Genomic DNA, 21,039 nt, shown 5'->3' with positions numbered 1-21,039 from the left:
TGTAATAAGTCCATTGGTTAATTTTTTGTTAACGACTTATGGCTGATTTTTAGCCATGTTTCTTGTCTATGGGTCTGCCCCCATTTTAGCTGATTTTTAATATCATAAACAATGTTAAAGAATACTATTAAAAGAATAATAATAATAATAATAAAGTGAAAAAATAATATACTAAATTTCACAGAGAATAAATATTATTTTACTAGTAGTTTGACTAATCCTTTAGTAAAGGAATTAAGAAAATAATGTATTTATTGAACCTTTGAAGAGTGTATAATAGTGTTAATGGATATAGAAGTGACGATAGTCTAAAAAAGAAATGATAATTAGTTTTTTGAAAGTAGACTACTTATAACACTTCACAAAGCACAAAAATACTCAATATAACTAAGAAGTTAAAAGTGGAGCTAAACAAATGAATAAAGAAATCATAGTAAAGATTGAACAAATCAAGTTAATAGTAAACAATTACATGATAATATAATGAAAGTTTAAAATCAAATGTGAAGAGGCATGATCAATGCAATAGAAATATATAATTAATCGTAATATAACAAGTGATGTGTTTTGAATCTCATCACAAGACTCACCTATTCCCAAAGGAGTAATGGGATAAAAAATTAGAAGGTTGTTAAAGGAGGAGGGGAAATCATATTTATTGATGCATTCAACAAGTAGATTCATACAATAATATATCATGAATACTTGCATCTTTAAAGGATGCGAGGGTTACATGTATAGTATTATGTATGTTTTATTATTCTCTTTATTCAACTCAAATAGATGAGTATGCTTAATTGAACAATTTTATATCATAAATATAGTTCATCCTAAACTTTAAGTCCATAGTGTTCTTTCTTGAACTAGGAAGAAACAATAAAAAATGAAATAACAAGTTAACAAAGTTCTTTTTTTCATAAAAGAGAAAGGGTACATGTTTTGCAATAATATTTTTAGAGAAATATCAAAAGTACATTTTGCATTTAATTCCACACAAGTTATGACTGTTATTTAAATAATTAATTATTTAAAATAAGGTGTTGAATATATTGAAGACAAACTCTACTAACTAAGCGATGGAGGAATCTACATGCTCTGCTCTAATTAAAAAATCTCCATACATTAAATTGTAGAATAGAAAAAAAAATAGCAAAATTAAGAAATCATATGTATCTAAATACTATTGATTTTATTTATATGTGCAAATAGAATTGAATCTCTAAGATAATAAGTTGTTTAGGTGACATGTCTTATGGATATGAAACCTTATAACTTCATATTAATCACAATGGCAGAGATAGATTAAGAAAATTAGAGTGCTTAAGAGTCATATTAATTTATATAGTGAAACCTTGTTGTCCAAAACATGAAGGTTCAATTGCTGATCATGTTATCAAACAATAAGCTAGAATGATTGCAATAAGTACTTGAGTTCATAATGCAAATTAGTTTGATACTATTTATCAAGGAAAAGTGGCATACATGGAACATTAGATGAGCAGAATTGACAAACACCATTGGATACAAAAGAAAATGGATACTAACTACAAAGAACTTTACTATTAAAAACCAATTTAAAGATAGTCTTGCCTAAAATACTATACCTTAGACAAGAAGAAGAAATATTTTGATAAATTTTTCGATGAAAACTAGTTAACACTGAGTCTAACCATCAATACAGATTTATCTTTAGAATTATAATTATTTTAAAGATTGTCAGCACTATATGTTCAAATATCACAACCTACAATATAATACTATGATAAAGATCAAATGAGGCATTAGATTAGTTAATCATGAAAGCACACTATATTGTTAGAACAAGAGGAAGGTATTTTTTTAGTCAAGGGATAAAACAATTTTTTTAGAGGGGAACAAAAACATCAACTAATTATAAGAAATTATTACAAATAGTATACAAGTTTAAAACAATAGTGAAAAACCAACACCCCCTAACATCTAGCCACCTACCACATGACTTGTTAGAATATTTAGAAAAACTGAGTGGGGGTGGGGGGAGTGGTAAATTAGTTATCCAAGGTCGAGATATATCAATTGAACAAACAAACAACTAAAAAACTTAAGAACTTATCATTTCATAGCTTGGTCTTTATAGTCAACTTTGAGTAACATCAACTATCAATTCACTATCATAAATATTATGAATTTGTGGAATGTAAAAATTAACTATAAAATGCCACAAATAACATCCACACAAGTTTGACATTAGGATTTAACATGGAAACCCAATTTGGTAAAAATCACTCGTAACATGTCACCGACTTTTCACTCTTTTGAATTGAGCTATGTTAGGAGCCAACCCTATTAAAGGTTAGCACACACACTGTCAAATGTGATCTTGTTAAAGAATTTAATTACCCTATTAGGAGTGACCTTGTTTGAGGACTTTAGAACATTATATAAGGATGCCACCTTGATTAAAGGGTTTAGATCTAACTTTTAGGTCAACCTTGACTAAAGGAATTGACATGCTGATACAATGGTTAGAAAGTAATAGAAGATGGTGATATATATCTTAGTACGTCTCTCAAGCTACTTGATTGTGTGGCCCACATTGTCATCTTAGTCTCTAATTCACTTGGCAAACCTTCAAGCAATCACACTTCACCTCCACTGAATTAATCTCATCCTTCTACTTAAATTTTCTAGTGAATAACATCAGTATTTGCTCCAACCTTCAACTCTCTCTCTCTCTCTCTCTCTCTCTCTCTCTCTCTCTCTCTCTCTCTCTCTCTCTCTCTCTGACACACACACACACACACACACACAAAGTTAATCCTTGTAACTCCTTAAATAGGTAATTCTAATATTTTTTCACTTAAACATCACCATAGACCTAAGGGTTATGATGAGATTCAACACATACAATGAATTTTTCTATCATTTTTTTGTCCTCTTATTTTCTAGAAACTTCATGATTTAAATCCTTGCATAGAAAAAAACAAACATAGATTTCTTTATTTAAATGTTCTAAGTTATTGATCTTTATCTTCAACATGCTTCCCATATTCCAAGAAATCAACTCAGTCGATTGGAAATTATGATTTCTTATAAACTATTAAAATTTTCTTTCTCAGACAATACTATTTTGCTATACTTGGTCATCATTGGGCTACATAGTCACTACTAAATTTCTTATTCACCACATATACTATCACTCAGTCAATACTAATACTTGGTTGACACATTCTACTGAGTACATATTCTGGTTTGGTCAACACTAGAATCACTTGACATATACTTCAAATTCTTTAATCTTCTACTCTCTTCCTTGTTCAAGCCTATGCATTTGGTCCATCTCTGATCACTTCTTCAAGACTTTGTTGTTACTATCTTCTCCACTTGCAACATGATTTAAATAGTCACTTTATCTTTTCAAACTCCAACTAATCAAGTGTACATTTGTAGTTTCTTCTTCATAACACGACCTTTCCTCTAGATACTTTTGTTATGAACAACTTCTCAAGTCCGCTTCATGAATCAAATAGATACGATACTCTGATCGAATAGAAAATGTTCTCACCAATAAGGTTTGACATCAATTACAACATAAGAATTATTCCAGTTGTAGTTTCTAACAATCTCCCTCTTTGGCATTGATGGCAACACCTCTAGTTACCATGCAATCCAAAACCTTGTACTATATCGAGCAACCACCCTCAATGTGTAGTATTTGATCTTCACTAATATCCTTAGTTTCATATTGATTCACATCTCTGTGTCCAACAATCTCTTTCTTTAGTTTCATTCTGATTCACATCCATGCAACTTCAATATGAAACACATAAGCTCCCTCTATCACACTAGATCATGAAATCAATTAGATTCTTTTATATTTATAACAACACTTATCATTGAATTTATCCCTCTTAGTAATATCTCAACGTCTCTCTCTTTTATCTCTCTCTTTCTTATGGTAACATCTTCACAATATCTCTCACTTTTTGCATAGGTAACTTAAGTTCATTATCTCCCTCTTTGACATCAATGCCAAAGAAAATTCAGCTCATTCATATTTTAATATAGATATCATCATGTTAGTTCTAAAATTTTCATCTATCATATTTGTATGATTGGTTCATCATTCTATTTTTCTTCTTCACAGCTACCTTAGTCAACTCCAAAAGTAGGACTATGTGCATCAATTTGTAAGATAATATGATCAATACATTTGATGTAAAGCACCTTCTTTTCTTAAGTAGCCTTATCTAGGGTAATCACCCCTAGTTTACTTCTTTGATATTCATGACAATATTTAGGTAAAGATTTAGTAATAACATCATCTATTATCTCTTTAGTGTTTACATACTTCAATTTACCTTATCTTGTCTTGAACTATCTCTCTCAACTAATGATACTTAATAGCAATAGATTCAGCCTTCGTGTACATTGAAAGATTCTTTGATATGTTAATAGCACTATTTTTATCACAATACATAAACACTGGATCATTAATTTCTTCTTTCATGCTAACTATAAATAGATTTGTTCTTTCCAATTCTGACTCACAAGTGCCCTAATTTGTGAACAAAATTTGATTACAACAGTTTGGAAAGTTGCTTATAATAAGGCTAACTTCCCTCTAAATTGTGAGATATAGCTCCCTATTGTGGATTTGCAATGAATTTTGTCTATCCTAAGTTTAATGTGGCATGTTCTTAACCCAAGAATAGGAGAGGTTAAATGAGTTAAAACTATGTGAGATTTTAACCTAGGAAAGGAATGATTTAGATAAGATTAACTAAACTTATGAATTTCACATCCTATGAACTCATATGACTGAATGGTTTCAAAATTGCATGCTAGCTACTACTAAGCTAAAATTATCAGAAACTAATTGTAGAAAAAAAAAAAAACTAAATCACAAAATGTATGCCTAAGAGATCCCTTTTAAACTCATAATGACAATATTTATCGCAATCAATTTTCTGCCTAAAAATAGAGGAACGAATCTATGTTCTTTCTTTCCTAATTAAGAAAAATAGATATTAAAACTATGAACATTTAACGAATTGGAATAAAAAATAATTGATATAGAAATACTAGTCAATTGACTCTGCAACATTAAGTATTTCACACCAAAATTTTTTAGAATTTTTATTAATCTTTCATTAACATACATATAGGATTTTGAGATAACTATTACAAAGGAAGTTCAATCAATTCATCTCCTCAAAAATGACAAATGGAAAGTAGCCAGTTTGTCTATTATAATGATCACATAACAAAAATGGAAAGAGAAGAATATAAATCACTTTGCCTTCTTTTCATTTTCTACTTTTTTCGTATAAGCCTTAACAGCTACAACGATTGGAAATAATTCCTCATGCCTATGGATGTGCATTTTGGTGTATCTAAAGCACCATTTAGAGTGCTCTCGCGTTAGGTGTTTGATAGTGCCCAAACGATCTTGTAGTTATTCCATGGCCATGTGCACACCTCCACCAAGCTTCTTTAATTCAGATATCCTATTTTGGGAATTAGAAGTTATTTTTGTTAGACCATCTATAAATTTAGAAAATTTCACCTACATGATAGGTATTCTAATAATTAATTTTCCTTGCCCATTGGACTGTGAGTCTGTGTGCAAGGATCTTAGTAATGCATAGCCTTTATCCTGTTCCTTCTTTACTTTAGCTTCAATTTCCTTCTACCCTCTTCTTCTCCTATGATCATTTCAAACTTGAACTACATGCTTTGAAACCATTCAACTACAGGCTCATCCCCTTTAGGCAAGATAATTGCTTCTATAGTCTCCTTTTTCTTCATGTGAATGATAATTTTCAATAAAGAAACATAATCATCGCTCTTGATTTTCTCCATGGCCAAGGTGGCTCTGTTTGATGATATGTTGTCCTTCTCTATTTCCAATCTTAGTATAGAATTTCTAATCTACTCTATGATGGAGAGTCCTTCAACCTTGACTTTTCTACTCCACTCTCTACCAATTTTCCCGAAATGCTTATTTTCTTGAAGTTGAGAGATGAGGGCTTGAACATCTACATCAATGGGATCACTAGTCATAGGCATCCTGGAAATGCTCACCAATGGGGTGACCAATTCCCTGATGAAACTATTTAATTCTTTTATTTTAGCCTTCATTCTGGCCTTTGACAACTTGAGGCTTTCTAATTACCCTTCAATTACTTCATTTGTCAACTTCCATAAGCCAAACTTGGTGTCATGTTTGGCCCCTCCAAGATCTATGGAGTGTAAAATCATTAGGAGACATGTCCTCCAATTTTCCTTCCTTGATGGGCTTGGCAAATTCCATGGTTAGATGCCCTATTTCAAGATCTTTCCCAAGGATGGACAAAGTCTTTTGCTTCTTAAATTTTCTCAATGCTGATCCAAAATGGATGGCAAGGGACAAAGTCTCCTTATTGGGGGTGCCTTCATCCTTTCTCTTCCATTTGCTTTCTAAGGTGTCCTCCAACCATGAATCTATACTTATTACTTTAGAGGCCGTTCCAAGAGAATCTATGCTTAAAATCTTCCTTTTGGTTGGAGTGGTGGCTTTAAAAATTGTAGAAAAAGGATACTTCTAAGTTTATGAAACCAACTATGATGCCCCTTGAGATATCTCCATTTCCTTGGATTTCTTTGCTGCCTCATCAGATTTAGTGGATTCACTATTACTGCTTCCACCATCTCCCAAATCTACCACTTGTACTTGAGAACTACTTGGTAGAAGGAGTGCAGGGCTTACTGATGGAACCATATCTTTGGCTTCTTCCACCTTCTTCTTCTTAGTATCCAATAGGGATCTGATCACTAGGAGGGAGCCATCATGGAAAGTTTGCACAATAGGGATATTCTTATCAGGAGGTTGATCACCTTTGTTGAATGGTTGGCATAGTCCTTGAGAGATAGCCAATGTCATATTGGATGTACCACTTTGAGAGGAAGGAGTTGCCATGGCTACTGGAGAGGCTTGAGCTATCACACTTTTGCTTAAGCTCTTCCTTGCTATAGCCCACTGGACCCACTTGCTAGTTATCTTGATAATTTAGGCCATCATTACCTCTAGATCTTCACATGCATCTTCATAAGGTTTAGAACTAATAGGAGTACCCCTCAACCTTGTCAGATAGGTATTACTATACATGTTTTGTCCATCATCCTCAACTCCTTCAACATTAAGTTTGATTCCATACATTTTAACTTGATCTATTGTGAGCTTGGAAAAAGCATGTTCATGACTCTAAAATTCATCTTTGCAATTAGCCTAGTAGTCTTATATAGTGGTGATATGCTTAATCACATTCCCAATCTAAAGAACATCTTTTGAATATCCATTTGGGTCAAACATAGGTCTCAGAACCTTGTACATTTCTAGCTTGTACTTCATCTTGAACACTTTAAGCATGTTCTTTGCATCAAAATGAGATTCACAACTAAAAGCTCCCACCTTCATTGGGAACTCATAGCCCTTCTTCTTTAAGCTCCCGCTCAACATGTTCACCTGAATCACCTATCTCACAATCTTGATCAACATGATCATCTCACTTTGGTACCTTGGTAGCTCCAAAGAGAACTCGTCAAAAGTTGGAAGATGCAAATACAAAAAGGATAAAAATTGGATGAAAATGCTCCCAAATTGATTGATAACCACCATAGTTTCTGGGCTAAATCTCCTTTCTGGACACCCTTGGAGTTCCCTACAAATTCTCATTGTAAATGTATCATTAACTCTTATATACTCTACATAACTATTCTCCAATTGTAAACAAGGGTAGAACTCATAAGACTTCACATCATCAAGAAAATTCTCCGCCCTTGCGAGGCCTTTCCATAATTGCAGAGAAGCTAACATATAAATGAGGAAAGAGGACATATAGAATGTGTTGTAGAACTTTGTAGCACTAAGAGCATTGCACAGATTCTTGCTTACCTCATAGGCGCAATCAATGTATTGGGTATCAGAACAAATAACTTGCACCAAGAAGAAGTATTGTTCAACAAAATTCAAAGTTTCTACCTCACTTTTAATTCTATGCAAGAGGATCATGATGTCGATAATCTTAGGTTTGGGATTAGTAATAAACAAAGTCTGAGGGACCTTTCTCTTGGTGCCTTGTGGCTTTTGGAACCATGATTGCATAATTTCTTTTCTTCAGACCATCTTCTTTATAGAAAACTTAGAGATAGCTCCACCAATTGTCAAATCTTAAAACTCTTCTTGCTCTAGGACTCGAAGACAATTTACCATAGTTTTCCTATGAATAGAGATCAATATTGTGTTATCTAGCAATACAATCTGCCTAGTGTTTGGATTATAATGATTTATGCATTCATAAATTAATTTAGGAACTTGGACTACAACTAGGAAATTGGCTACTTCAACTAGCTAGCATCCTCAAAGCTTCTCGGTAATGGGATGGATTGGCTCTGATTTCACCCTTTTCTAAAAGTTTTGCGTGTCAAAGAAAGGGAGAGAGGTATCCATGAAATTCTACAAAGAAGACTTGATTCCATTTAATCCATCAAAACCTGCAAATCTAGTTGTCATTCTATTCATGGGTGAATTTCAAAATTTAGAAAATCAAAGAATGATAAATGCATAGATGTTGGCTTTTCACATAGAGGTTCTGCAAATTAACAAAATAAAAGTTTGAGTAAGAGTGGTAATTTTTACAACTGTTCATACATCTCTATATAGGGGATTCAATCCATTCATTAATCTTTAGTTTAATGCCACACTAATGAATTAAAGGAGAGGTTCATTGTAATATTAAATGTGTAGTTTCAATGGATAACTCAATGTCCTTTCACTTTTTCATTGTACCAATGGTAATTTTTGATTCCTTGCATTTACTTTCTCATTTTACTCTAAGTTTTAGAAAGTTATAAACATAGTACCCTATAACAAAATATCTACTGAAGCAAATTTTTCTTAGTAGATCTTTCCTAACATGGTTAGGTTTTTTTTCATTATCATCTTGAGAGGTTTAGCAAACAAAAAATGGGTTTCATTTACTCACCAACTTGATTTTCTTTAAAATCTAGAAAATTGTCCTCATGGGTTGAAAACCCACCAAGGAGAAGACAATTTTCATTTCTCCACCTAGGCTAGCCTTTCAACTTATCCTTTTGATCATAGTTTCCTTTAGGTTTGGATATCTCCAATAAGTAGTGTGAGAAGTCATTAGGGGCACACCTTTTCCTCTTTTCCTTCATAATTGGCTTTTTCGGGAAACTAACTTCATGGGTTGACAACCCACTGAGAAGAAGTTAGTTTCTAGTTTTTTGCCTAGAGTGATTCAGAGAATTTTTACTGATTCTAAATACTTCCAAAAGTAGATAATTTTAAGAGGGACCTCAATTTTTACCTTTCTACCTTCTTACTTTGGCTTGTATGTATCATTTGCTACTTTCCACAGAAAATTGCTTTCATGGGTTGAAAACTTACTGAGGAGAATGTAAAGCCTAGATTTCTACAAACTTCTATTGTCATGGAGAAAAAAATGAATCTCAAGAAGATATAACTCTTGTAAATTCTCTTTACATGTTACAAGAATCTCCATTAGATTAGGTACTAAACTACTCTTAGAAACTCGCAACAAAAAAGGAGAACCACTCAGCTATGAATACTGAGGAAGTGGAAGATGAAAAATCCAATGAAGACTCCTTCCACCTAAGGGGGCTTGGACTTATACTTAGACACACCTAGGACCTTACTAGACACAAAATTTCTATTTTTCAAATTGGTTAGCGGATGAAAAGTTGGGCAATACTTGGCTTTGACTGGGGACTTGGGTAGACTATACCCAAGAGAGGAATCCAAATCTCTGGTTTCATAAAAATAAAGGGGACACATGACAAAACTAAAGCAAGTAAAAATGAGAAGAAAAAAAGAAGCAAGGGAAACATATCTAGGAAAATAAAAATAGGAACTAAATGAAACTATAGTACAGTATATGGGTTACATATTTTCAATTTTCAATTCGATAAAGCTTTAGATCCTAACCATTGTAGGTTAGAGGTAACACCTCACCATCTAGTTATGCCAATTTAAATGAGTTGTTTTCAAACAACTGATGAATAGTGAATGGCCCTATCCACAAGGTCTCAAATTTCTTATTTGGAGCTATTCGCTTATCACATAGTAACATATGCATTTGATGTTGCGTGATATGATCTATGATTGCTTCCCTTTCCTCTTCAAGTTTTCTTAAGTATAAAATCCTCTTCTCTAAGCCATCCCTATAGATATCATCTTCAATTACTATTCTCAGTTTATTTGTAGCTAATTCCAAGGGTAATGGGAGATTAGCTTCATTTCCATAGATTAATTTGAAATGAGATATGCCAGTTGCCCTTATAGGTGTCACCCTATCTACCCAAAGTGCCTCATGAATTTTCTTGTGCCAAGTCTTCCAATTATCCGACACCAATTTCTTGACAATATTCATCAAATTCTTATTGCTTGATTCTACCTGACCATTTCCATGTTGGAAATAGTCAGATAAGTGACTAACTATAATTCCATGTTCAAAATAGAACTGAGTGATCTCAACTGAAGAGAAATACAAAACATTATCCATTACCAATTTGATAGGAACACCAATTCTAACTAGTATATTTTCTTTAAGGAATTTTCATACCACTTCGGAAGTAGTTTTCTTAGTTGCGTTGGCCTCCACCCACTTAGTGAATTAACCAGTTGCAATTATAACATATTGGTGACTAGCACTAGATGCTAGGTTGATAGGCCCATGAAAACAAGACCCCATTTTTGGAAAGGACCTTCAATGATGATAGGTCTAAGAGGCAAAGCAACTAATTGAGGTTGCTCGATGAACATCTTACATTTCTCACATTTTACCACCCAGGAGTAGACATCTTTAAACATTCCTAGCCAATAGTAACAATGTCTCAGTATTTTGAAAGTTGTGATTGAAGATGAGAAATGTCCACCACATGCTTCATCATGGAAGGTTCTCAACAACTTTTCTTTCTATTGTTTATCTACGCATCAGAGGAAAGTACCATCTATAGCCCTTTTAAAAAATTTGTCATCCCAAATTATGTATTAATCTGATTTCAACTTGAGATCTCTTCTCTATCTTGCTATCCAGCCTTATGGACATTCTCCATATGTAAGTAAATAAGAAATATTTTTGAACCAAGGATCTTGCATGCCTACTACTAATAATAACTAAGTTTCTCTTGATTCCTCTATTTCTTCAATAATCATATTTTTTTCAATTGCTTTGCACAAAGCATTGCCTCTCACTAGCTTAGTAGGCTTGATTTCAATGTCATACTCTTGCATTTTTTTCCATCCACATCCCTTTGGCAGTGCAGCCTACATCTTTTTGCATCAACACACTTTTCACTGCTACATCTAGAATGTAGACAACAAAATGCAAGTGCAAGATACAAAATCTAAAATTCTTTAGTTCTTTGACTACTGCAAAGGCATATTTTTCAATTTGTGAGTATTTCAACTCATGATTTTTCAGAGGTATGCTCATCAAAGCTATAGGGGCTTGTATCCCTTCCTTTTTATCTTGCATAAGTATTGTTGATAAAGTGTTTTCAAAAACATAACAGTGAATGATGAAATCCCATTTATAATTTAAATGGCATAATACTGCAGTCTTAGCAATGGCTATCTTAATGTTCTGGAAAGATTTTTTCCCAATTTCATTCCATTTAAAATTTGAATTCCCTTTGATCATATCTATAATACATTTAGTAGTTTCTACAAAATCTGAGGCAAATCTTCTGAGGAAATTTACCTATCCAGAGAATGACTTAACTGTTGTTTTTTTTACTAGCAAGATTAAACTTTGAATGGCCTCCACCCACTCTGGATCAATTTTGATACCTTTCTGGAAACTATATGACCCAAAAGCTTTCCTCCTATAACATAGAAAATAGATTTTTTCGGTTTACGGAGATTACATAATCCCAGTACCTTTGCAATACTTTCTTCAAATATTTGATATGATTCTTTCTTTTCTTTGAAAACACAGTGAGATCATCTAAGTATATAACAATAATCTAGTCTTTTAAATCAGTAAATGTTTTACTCATGCATCTTTGAAATGTGGTGCCAACATTAATGAGTCTGAAAGGCATTCTATGGTATCCAAGTGTACCCGATGGAGTAGTGAAGGCCATTTTTTGTTGATCTTTTTCCTCTACTTCTATTTGATTGTACCTTGAGAAACCATCAAGCATGAACATGATTTCAAATCTAGCTACTGTTTGTAATAGGTAATCCATATTAGGAAGAGCAATTTTTTTTTCAAAGATGCTTGGTTCAAATTCCAGAAGTCAACACAAATCATTATTTCTCCATTGTCTTCCTAACTAGCAATATATTGGCTACCTAGGTGCAATGATGAATGGGATAAATAAACCTTGCTTTTAACATCTTGTAAACCTCCTTGAATATAGCATCACCTACTTTAGGATTATAATTCCTTTGTTTCTATCAAAAAGAGACTGTGTCAGGCTTTAGGTGAATTTGATGTTTCACCTTCCCACTCCTATAACTTTTCAAATCCTCAAAGCTCCAGGCAAATACATTTTGGTATTCTATGAAAAGTTGTCTAGCAACTTCTTTCTCTTTAGTTAAACAACACTTTGCAATGTTAATCATTTTGTGAATATTACTATCTCCTATATTAATTCCTTCATACTCACCTATAGTAGGACCTTTTTCCATTATTTTTCATTTTATATAAGCATCGTGTGTATTAAACAATCTTTCCAAAGATACAAAGTATGGGGTAATATTATTACCTTGCAATTGGACTTCATTAATTTGATCTTCTCTTTGTCTTGATTTGAGGTCTCCATGATTGTCTTCCTTTGATGAGTGCTCACAAGTGGCTTTGCTATTTCCTAAGAACAATTTCAAACTCTTGTCATCTTCAAAAACTTGCCAGGATTCTATATTTTCTAGAATAGGGACTTGATACACAATTTCAACTTGGTATTTCTTATCCTTAAACTTAGGATGAGGTAATAGCCAGGAAGTGGAAACAACTAAGAAGTCAACTTTGGTATTCATCTCACTTTGTACTACTTCAAGAGAAAAAGCATCCAAGCTTTCTATTTCATCCCACACTCTTTTTCTATAATTTGACAACTTGTGGTTCTTTACGGAGTATTGCCCTTTTAATTTGTCTCATAATAAGTTTTGCATGACCTTGAGCTTTTGGGATCCTCAAGCCCTTTTCTTGTGTAGTTATTATCCCAAGGAGTGAGGTTTCATATTCTACAATGTTATTTGTATTCACAAACTCTAGTTTAAAAGCTAGGGGTTTAGGTTCTCCTTTGGGAGGTATTAACAATACACCTGAACCAAATCCTGAAGAGGAACAACTTCCATCAAATTCTAATGTCCAGATATCTATTGATTCTTGTTTCTCACTGAGGGTTTCATTTCTTAGGTCTTCACTTCTTTGTTCATCTAGAGCCTCTTTAGTAAACAACATGTAATTACCAAACTCTAGCTCCTAGTAAAGGATATGATCTTTAGGATCATTTGACTTTAGGATAGTAAAATTTTCCTTTTCTTTAGGTTCTAATTTAACTTTCTTGCTTCCTATAGGTATGATTGCTTGGGACCAATCTAATTTTATCTCTCCTCCTAAATGTCAGCAAAAACTCCTGCTTAAGAGAAGCCCATAGCTTGCTGGGATAGCCACAACTAGGATAGTCAGTAATAGTTTCTTTTCTAGATGAGAAGCTAAGGCTACCTGAACATCTTTGATCTATCCAAGGAGTGATACTTGTTTGGTGTGCATAGAGTAACACCTTCCACAAAATTTAGTAAGATTGATACCTAAGGCTTTAGCTATAGAATGAGGCATCACATTATCTGATGCACCTGAATCTATTATGCAATTACTAAATTTGCATCCATTAATATATAGTGATATATAGAAGGGGTAAAGCTTTTTCCTAGGAAAGGTTATTAGGATAGTGGAATCCTCTTGGTTGAATATGTTAGATGTCAAAGTCTCATCCCCTTTATCAATGGTCACATTATGATTCAAATCTAAAGCATTCCCTTTACAACAATCTACCAATCTTTCAACTCAAACAGATGAGATTTCAAATAATCTATAGGGGAAATTTGGATTTTTGACTCTTCATAGAATTGGATGAAATCAAAAGGGATCTTTTTCTTACCTATTTGAGACGTTGATGCTCCTTGATAAATATGAATATTATTTGATGAAGAGTTGGGGTCATTTCCTAGAACATGACTGGAGTACAACTTCTTGATTTTTTGACCTCAGGTTAGTACTATGTATGAAGTTCTATCAATAGTCACATAGATTTCACCCTTTGGATCAGAATTAGATTCATATTCCAAGAATAAATTTCTAGAGTCACCATTTTAATATGAATCTAACTCAGGGTAGGGGGTTGCAGTGTTTAACTCATTAGTGGATAACAACTGCATCATACAAGTAGATTTTGGGCAGCTTCCTCTTTTCAGTGCTGCTTCAATCACCAATCTTAGTTGTGACCCTATAAGTTTTGGAAACTTTCCATCATTACTTCTCCCCGGCAGGTTTTGATAATTTAATTGATAAGAATTATTTAACCCTGGTAATTGTCTTTTCACTTCCACTAGTTGATTTGATAACTTTTGAATCAATTAGTTGGAGGAGGTAGTATGACTAGAACTTCCCTTGGTTTGGAGTTCTCTTTTCCACTGTTTGGTAGAGATTAGGTCATCTTAAAATTCAACCACTTTCTTTTGTGCATTTGCTAAATCCGTGGGAGGAGACCTTCTTAAATCATAATTGATATCTAGTAGTATTGCACTCATAAAAAAGGTATTCAAATTGCTAGCAGTAGGCCTGTCAACTATTGGGATCCTGCTAGTGATCTTATTAAAAGTTGCAATGAAGTCCCTCACTCATGGTTGTTTTTTAATGGATGTCAACTATGTTGACATGACATGTTAATCTTCTATAGTCTTGAACCTAGTTTCAAAAGCTATTCTAATTTTATCCCAATTGGTGATTGAGGCATCATCCAGATGATAAAACCAGTCTTGTGCACTTTTTGTCAAGGACTCTACAAATAATATTACAACAACATCTTCATGTGAAACCCCTAAGATGTGAGTAGCTATGAAGAAGGCCTTAATATGTTCATCTATGGTAACCTTCCCATCACCTCAAAATTTAACAAAATTATTCCTTGAACCAACTAAGAGTGGGTGATAGGTTGTTAGTGCTAATGAACCTATTGCTACAGCCTAAGGAGCAACCATAATTGTTCTAGCAAGGAATGATAGAAATTGACAACTGGGGGAGCAGTAACTCCATGCAAAGCCAATACCTAGTAGGTAGTATGTGAAGAGCTTTGATTTATAATAGGTGAAGATGGTCTACTCTGACTTTTCTTTTCACTTTTATGCTTAGGAAGATATAAGAGGGGAAAACCAAGTTCTATGAGTTTATCAAAAATAGGGTCTTGCCCAATCTATTCTTTGGTACTTCTGAGGAACCTTGTTTGTTCTAGGGAGCTAGATTAATTTTATCTTTGAGCTTCATGCCTTAACTCCATTTTTTCCCTTCAGATTTCTCTCCTTTGAATAGCTCTTTCTAATGCTTTAGCCCTAGTTTCTTCTTCTTCCAATACTTGTCTAGCATTCCTATAGTGTTTAGTGTTCCTCCTATTTCTCCAAACAAACATATTAAGAGATGAGATTATTTCTTATTGGTCGTCTTGAAAACCAAGATCAAGTTGGAGCACTAGAAAAATGTTATCATGAGGTGGTACCATTTTTCTTCATGATATAAGCTTATTAGTCAAGTGACTGTTCATCTCCCCAATAGAGTCACCAAAAATCTATCGGTAAATAGATTTGTTCTTTCCATTTCTAACTCACAAGTGCCTAATTTGTGAACAAACTCTAATTACAACAATTTGGAAAGTTTCGTCTAGTAAGGCTAACTTCCCTTTGAATTGTTAGGTACAACTCCCTATTATGGATTTGTAATGAATTTTGTCTAACCTAAGTTTAATGTGGTATGTTCTTAACCCAAGAATAGGAGAGGTTAACTGAGTTAAAACTATATGAGATTTTAACCTAAGCAAGGAATGACTTAGATAAGATTAGCTAAGTTTATGAGTTTCACACAACCCATGAGCTCATATGATTGAATGATTTTAAAATAGCATGCTAGCTGCTACTAAGCTAAATTTATCAGAAACTAATTGCAAAGAAAAGAAAACTAAATCATAGAGTGAACACCTAAGAGATCCCTTTTAAACTCATAATGGCAATACTCATCGCAATCATTTTGCTACCTAAAAACAAGGGAATGAAGCTCTATTATTTCTTTCTTAATTCAGGCAAAGAGAAGATAAAACTATTAACATGTAACAAATTGGAACATAAAATAATTGATACAAAAATACCATTCAATTGACTCTGCAATATTAAGTATTTGACACCAAAAAATTTCTAACCTTTTCTTAATCTTTAATTAACATACATATAGGATTCTGAGATGACCATTACAAAGGAAGTTCAATAGGTTCATCTCCTCAAAAATGACAAATGGCAACTAGCCAATTTGTCTATTACAATGATCACATAAGAAAAATGGAAAGGGTAGAATATGAATCACTTCGCCTCATTTTTTTTTTCTCCTTTTGCCCTATAGGCCTTGGTGGCTACAATGATTGGAATTAATTCCTCATGCCTATGGATTTGTACATTGGTGTATCTCAAGAGCCATTTAAACTGCTCTCGGGCTAGGTTTTTGATAGTACCTAAATGATCTTGTAGTTCCTCCATGACCATGTGCACACCTCCACCAAGCTTCTGTAATTCAGATATCGTATTCTAGGGATTAGAACCTATTTTTGTCAGACCATCTATAAATTTAGAAAAGTTCATCTACATGATAGGTATTCCAATGATTTTATTTCCTTGTCCATTGGAATATGAGTTTGTGTGTAAGGATCTTAGTAATTCATAGTCTCTATCCTACTCCTTCTTTACTTTAGCTTCAATTTCCTTTAGTCCCTTTTCTATTGCTATTCAACCATTTCAAACTTGCATTGCATGCTCTAAAAAAATTCAACTACAGGCTCATCCCCTTTAGACAAGATCTTTACTTCTACAACCTAGTTTTTCTTCATGTGAATGATCATTTTCAATAAAGAAACACAATCATCACTCTTTATTTTCTCCATAGCCAAAGTGGCTCTATTTGATGATATGTTGTCCTCCTCTTTTTCCAATCTTAGTATAGCATTTCCAATCTATTCTATGATGGAGATTCCTTCAATTTTGACATTTCTACTCCACTCTCTACCAGTTTTCCTAAAATTCTTATCTTCTTGGAGCTGGGAGATGAGGGCTTGAACATCTGCAATAGTGGGATCACTAGTCATAGGCATCTTGGAAACACTCACCAATGGGGTGACCAATTGCCTAATGAAATTATTTAATTCTTGTATTTTGGCCTTCATTCTGACCTTTGACAACTTGAGGCTTTCTAATTACCCTTCAATTACTTCATTTTTTGACTTTCATAAGCCAACCTTTGTGTCATGTTTGGCTTCTCCAAGATCTACAGAGTGTAAGGTAAAATCATCAGGAGACATGTCCTCCAATCTTCCTTCCTTGATAGGCTTGGTAGCTTCCATGGTTAGATTCCTTGTTTTAGGATCTTTCCCAAAGATGGACAAAGTCTTTTGCTTCTTGAATTTTCTCAATGCTGATCCAAAATGGGTGGCAAGGGATAGAGTCTCCTTGTGGGGGGCACCTTCATCCTTCCTCTTCCATTTTCTTTGTAAGGTATCCTCCAACCATGAATTTATACTTATTACTTTAGAGGCCATTTCGAGAGAATCTATGCTGAACATCTTCCTTTTGGCCCAAGTAGTGGCTTTAACAGTTAAAGAAAAAGGATTCCTTAGAGTTTGTGAAACCAACTATGAAACCCCTTTAGCTTTCTCCATTTCCTTTGATTTCTTTGTCGCCTCATTAGATTAAGTGGATTCACTATCACTACTTCCACCATCTCCCAAATCTACCACTTGTACCTAAGATGTACTTGGTAGGAGTGTAGGGCTTACTGATGGAACTAGACTGCTATGAGGCAAAGGGGGAGGAGTGACTGTCATATCTTTGGCTTCTTACACCTTCTTCTTCTCAGCATCTAACAGGGCTCTGATCATCAAGAGGGAGCCATTGTGGCAATTTTTCCCAATAGGGATATTCTTATCAAGAGGTTGATTACCTCTACTAGATTGTTGGTCTGGTCCTTGGGTGATAACCAACATCACACCAGATGAACCATCTTGAGAGGGAGGAGCTGCCCTAGCTGCTAGATAGGCTTGAGCTGTCACACCTTTTCTTCAACTCTTCCTTGCTATGGCCCATTGGACCTACTTCCAAGTTCTCTTTATAATTTAGGCCATCATTACCTCTAAATCTTCACATGCATCTTCATAAGGTTTAAAACTAATAGGAGTACCCATCAACCTTGTTAGATAAGTATTACTATACATGTTTTTTCCATCATCCTCAACTCCTCTAACATCAAGATTGATTCCATACATTTTTACTTGATCTACTATGAGCCTAGAAAAAGCATAGTCAGGGCTCTCAAATTCATCTTTGCAATCAGCCCAGTAGTCTTCTATAGTTGTGATATGCTTAGTCACACTCCCAATCTAAAGAACATCTTTTGCATATCCATTTGTGTCAAACATAGGTCTCAAAACCTCAAACATTTCCAACTTGTACTTCATCCTAAACACCTTAAGAATGTTCTTTGTGTCAAAATGGGATTAACAACTGAAAACTCCCACCTTCATAGGGAACTTGTATCCATTCTTCTCTAAGCTCCTGCTTAGCACATTTACCTGAATCACCTACCTCACGATCTTGATCAACACAATCATATCACTCGAGTACCTTGGTAGCTTCAAAGGGAACCCATAAAAAGTTGCAAGATGCAAATATGAAAAGGATGATAACTAGATGAAAAAGCTCCCAAATTGACTAATAACTAACCATAGCTTTTGGGCTAAATCTCCTTTGTGGACACCCTTGGAGTTCCCTGCAAATTCTCGTAGTAAATGCATCATTAACTCTTATATACTCTCTATAACTATTCTCCCATTTTAAACAAGGGTAAAACTCATAAGACTTCACATCATTAGGAAAATTCTCCACCCTTGGTGGGCTAGCCATAATTGTAGAGAAGCTAATTGATAAATGAGGAAAGAAGACATATAGAATGTGTTGTATAACTTTGCAACACTAAGAGCATTAGATAGATTCTTGCCTACCTTATAGGCCCAATCAATGTATCAAGTATCAAAACAAATAACTTGCACCAAGAAGAAGTATTGTTCAACAAAATTCAAAGCTTCTACCTCAACTTTAAATTTTTGCAAGAGGAGCATGATGTCGATAATCTTAGGTTTGAGATTAGTACCAAATAGAGTCTTAGGGACATTACTCTTGTCGCCTCGTGGCTTTTAGAACCATGATTGCATAATTTCTTTTCTCCTGAACATTTTCTTCATGGAAAAATTAGAAATGTCTCTACCAATTGTCAAATATGAAAACTCTTCTTGCTCTGGGACTCGAAGATAATTTACCATAGTTTATCTATCAATAGAGATCAATACTATGTTATCTGGAAATACAATCTTCCTGGTGTCTAGATTATAATGATTTGAGCTTGGACTATAACTGGAAATTTGACTACTTGAAATAGCCCACATCCTTGGAGCTTCTTAGTAATGGAATGGATTGGCTCCAATTTCACCCTTTTTGAAAGTCTTGCATGTCAAAGAAATGGAGAGAGGTTTTCATGAAATTCTATAGAGAAGACTTGATTCTGTTTAATCCATAAAAACTCACAAATCTAGTTTCCATTCCATTCATGGGTAAATTTCAAAATCTAGAAAAGAAAAGAATGGTAAATGCATAGATTCTAGCTTTTCAAATAGTGGTTGTGAAAATTAACAAAATAGCAGTTTGAGTAAGAGCAACAATTTTTGTAACTATTCATAAATCTCTAAATAGGGGTTTCAATCCATCTATTAATCTTTAGGGTTTGCGCCACACAAATGAATTAAAGGAGAGGTCCATTTTAATAGTAAATGCATAGTCTTAATGGATAAGTCAATGTCCTTTCACTTTTTCGTTGAGCCAATGGTAATTTTTCATCCCTCACATTTACTTTCCCATTTTACACTAAGATTCAGAAAGTTATAAACAGAGTTCCCTATAACTAAATATCTGTTGAAGCAAATTCTTCTTAGTAGATCTTTCCTACCATGGTTATTTTTTTTCCATTATCATCTTGAGAGGTTTAACAAATGAAAAATGGCTTTCATTCAATCACCAACTTGTTTTTCTTTAAAATTCAAAAAAATTTCCTCATGGGTTGAAAACCTGCTAAGGAGAAGACAATTTTCATTTCTCTGCCCAGGCTTGCCTTTCAACTTCAATTTTTGATTTTTGTTTCATTTGTGTTTGGAGATGTCCAATAAATAGTGTGAGAATTCATTAGGGACCCACCTTTTCCTCTTTTCATTCATAATTTTCTTTTTGGGAAACTGACTTCATGGGTTGAAAACCCATTGAGGAGAAATCAATTCTAGTTTTCCACCTAGAGTGATGTTGAGAATTGTGATGGATTCTAAATGCTTCCTAAAGTGGATAATTGTAAGAGGGACCTCAATTTTTCATAGTGTACCTTTCTACCTTCTTACTTTGGCCTATATGTATCATTTGCTACTTTCCATGGAAAATTACCTTCATGGGTTGAAAACTCACTAAGGAGAAGGTGAGGTCTGGATTTCCATAAACTCCTATTCTCATGGAGAAAATAATGAATCTCAAGTGGATATAGCTCTTGTAAATGCTCTTTACATGTTATGGGAATCTCCATTAGATTAAGTACTAAACTACCTGCAAAAACTCGCAACACAAAAGGAGAACCACCTAACTATAAAACGTGGGGAAGGGGAAGATGAAAAATATGATGAAGA

This window comes from Cupressus sempervirens, chromosome 5, assembly GCF_028749045.1.
Source record: "Cupressus sempervirens isolate cs-2001-9-10 chromosome 5, ASM2874904v1, whole genome shotgun sequence".
NCBI lineage: Eukaryota > Viridiplantae > Streptophyta > Pinopsida > Cupressales > Cupressaceae > Cupressus > Cupressus sempervirens.
The sequence above is the reverse complement of the archived record's forward strand: the minus strand, read 5'-3'. Positions refer to the sequence as shown.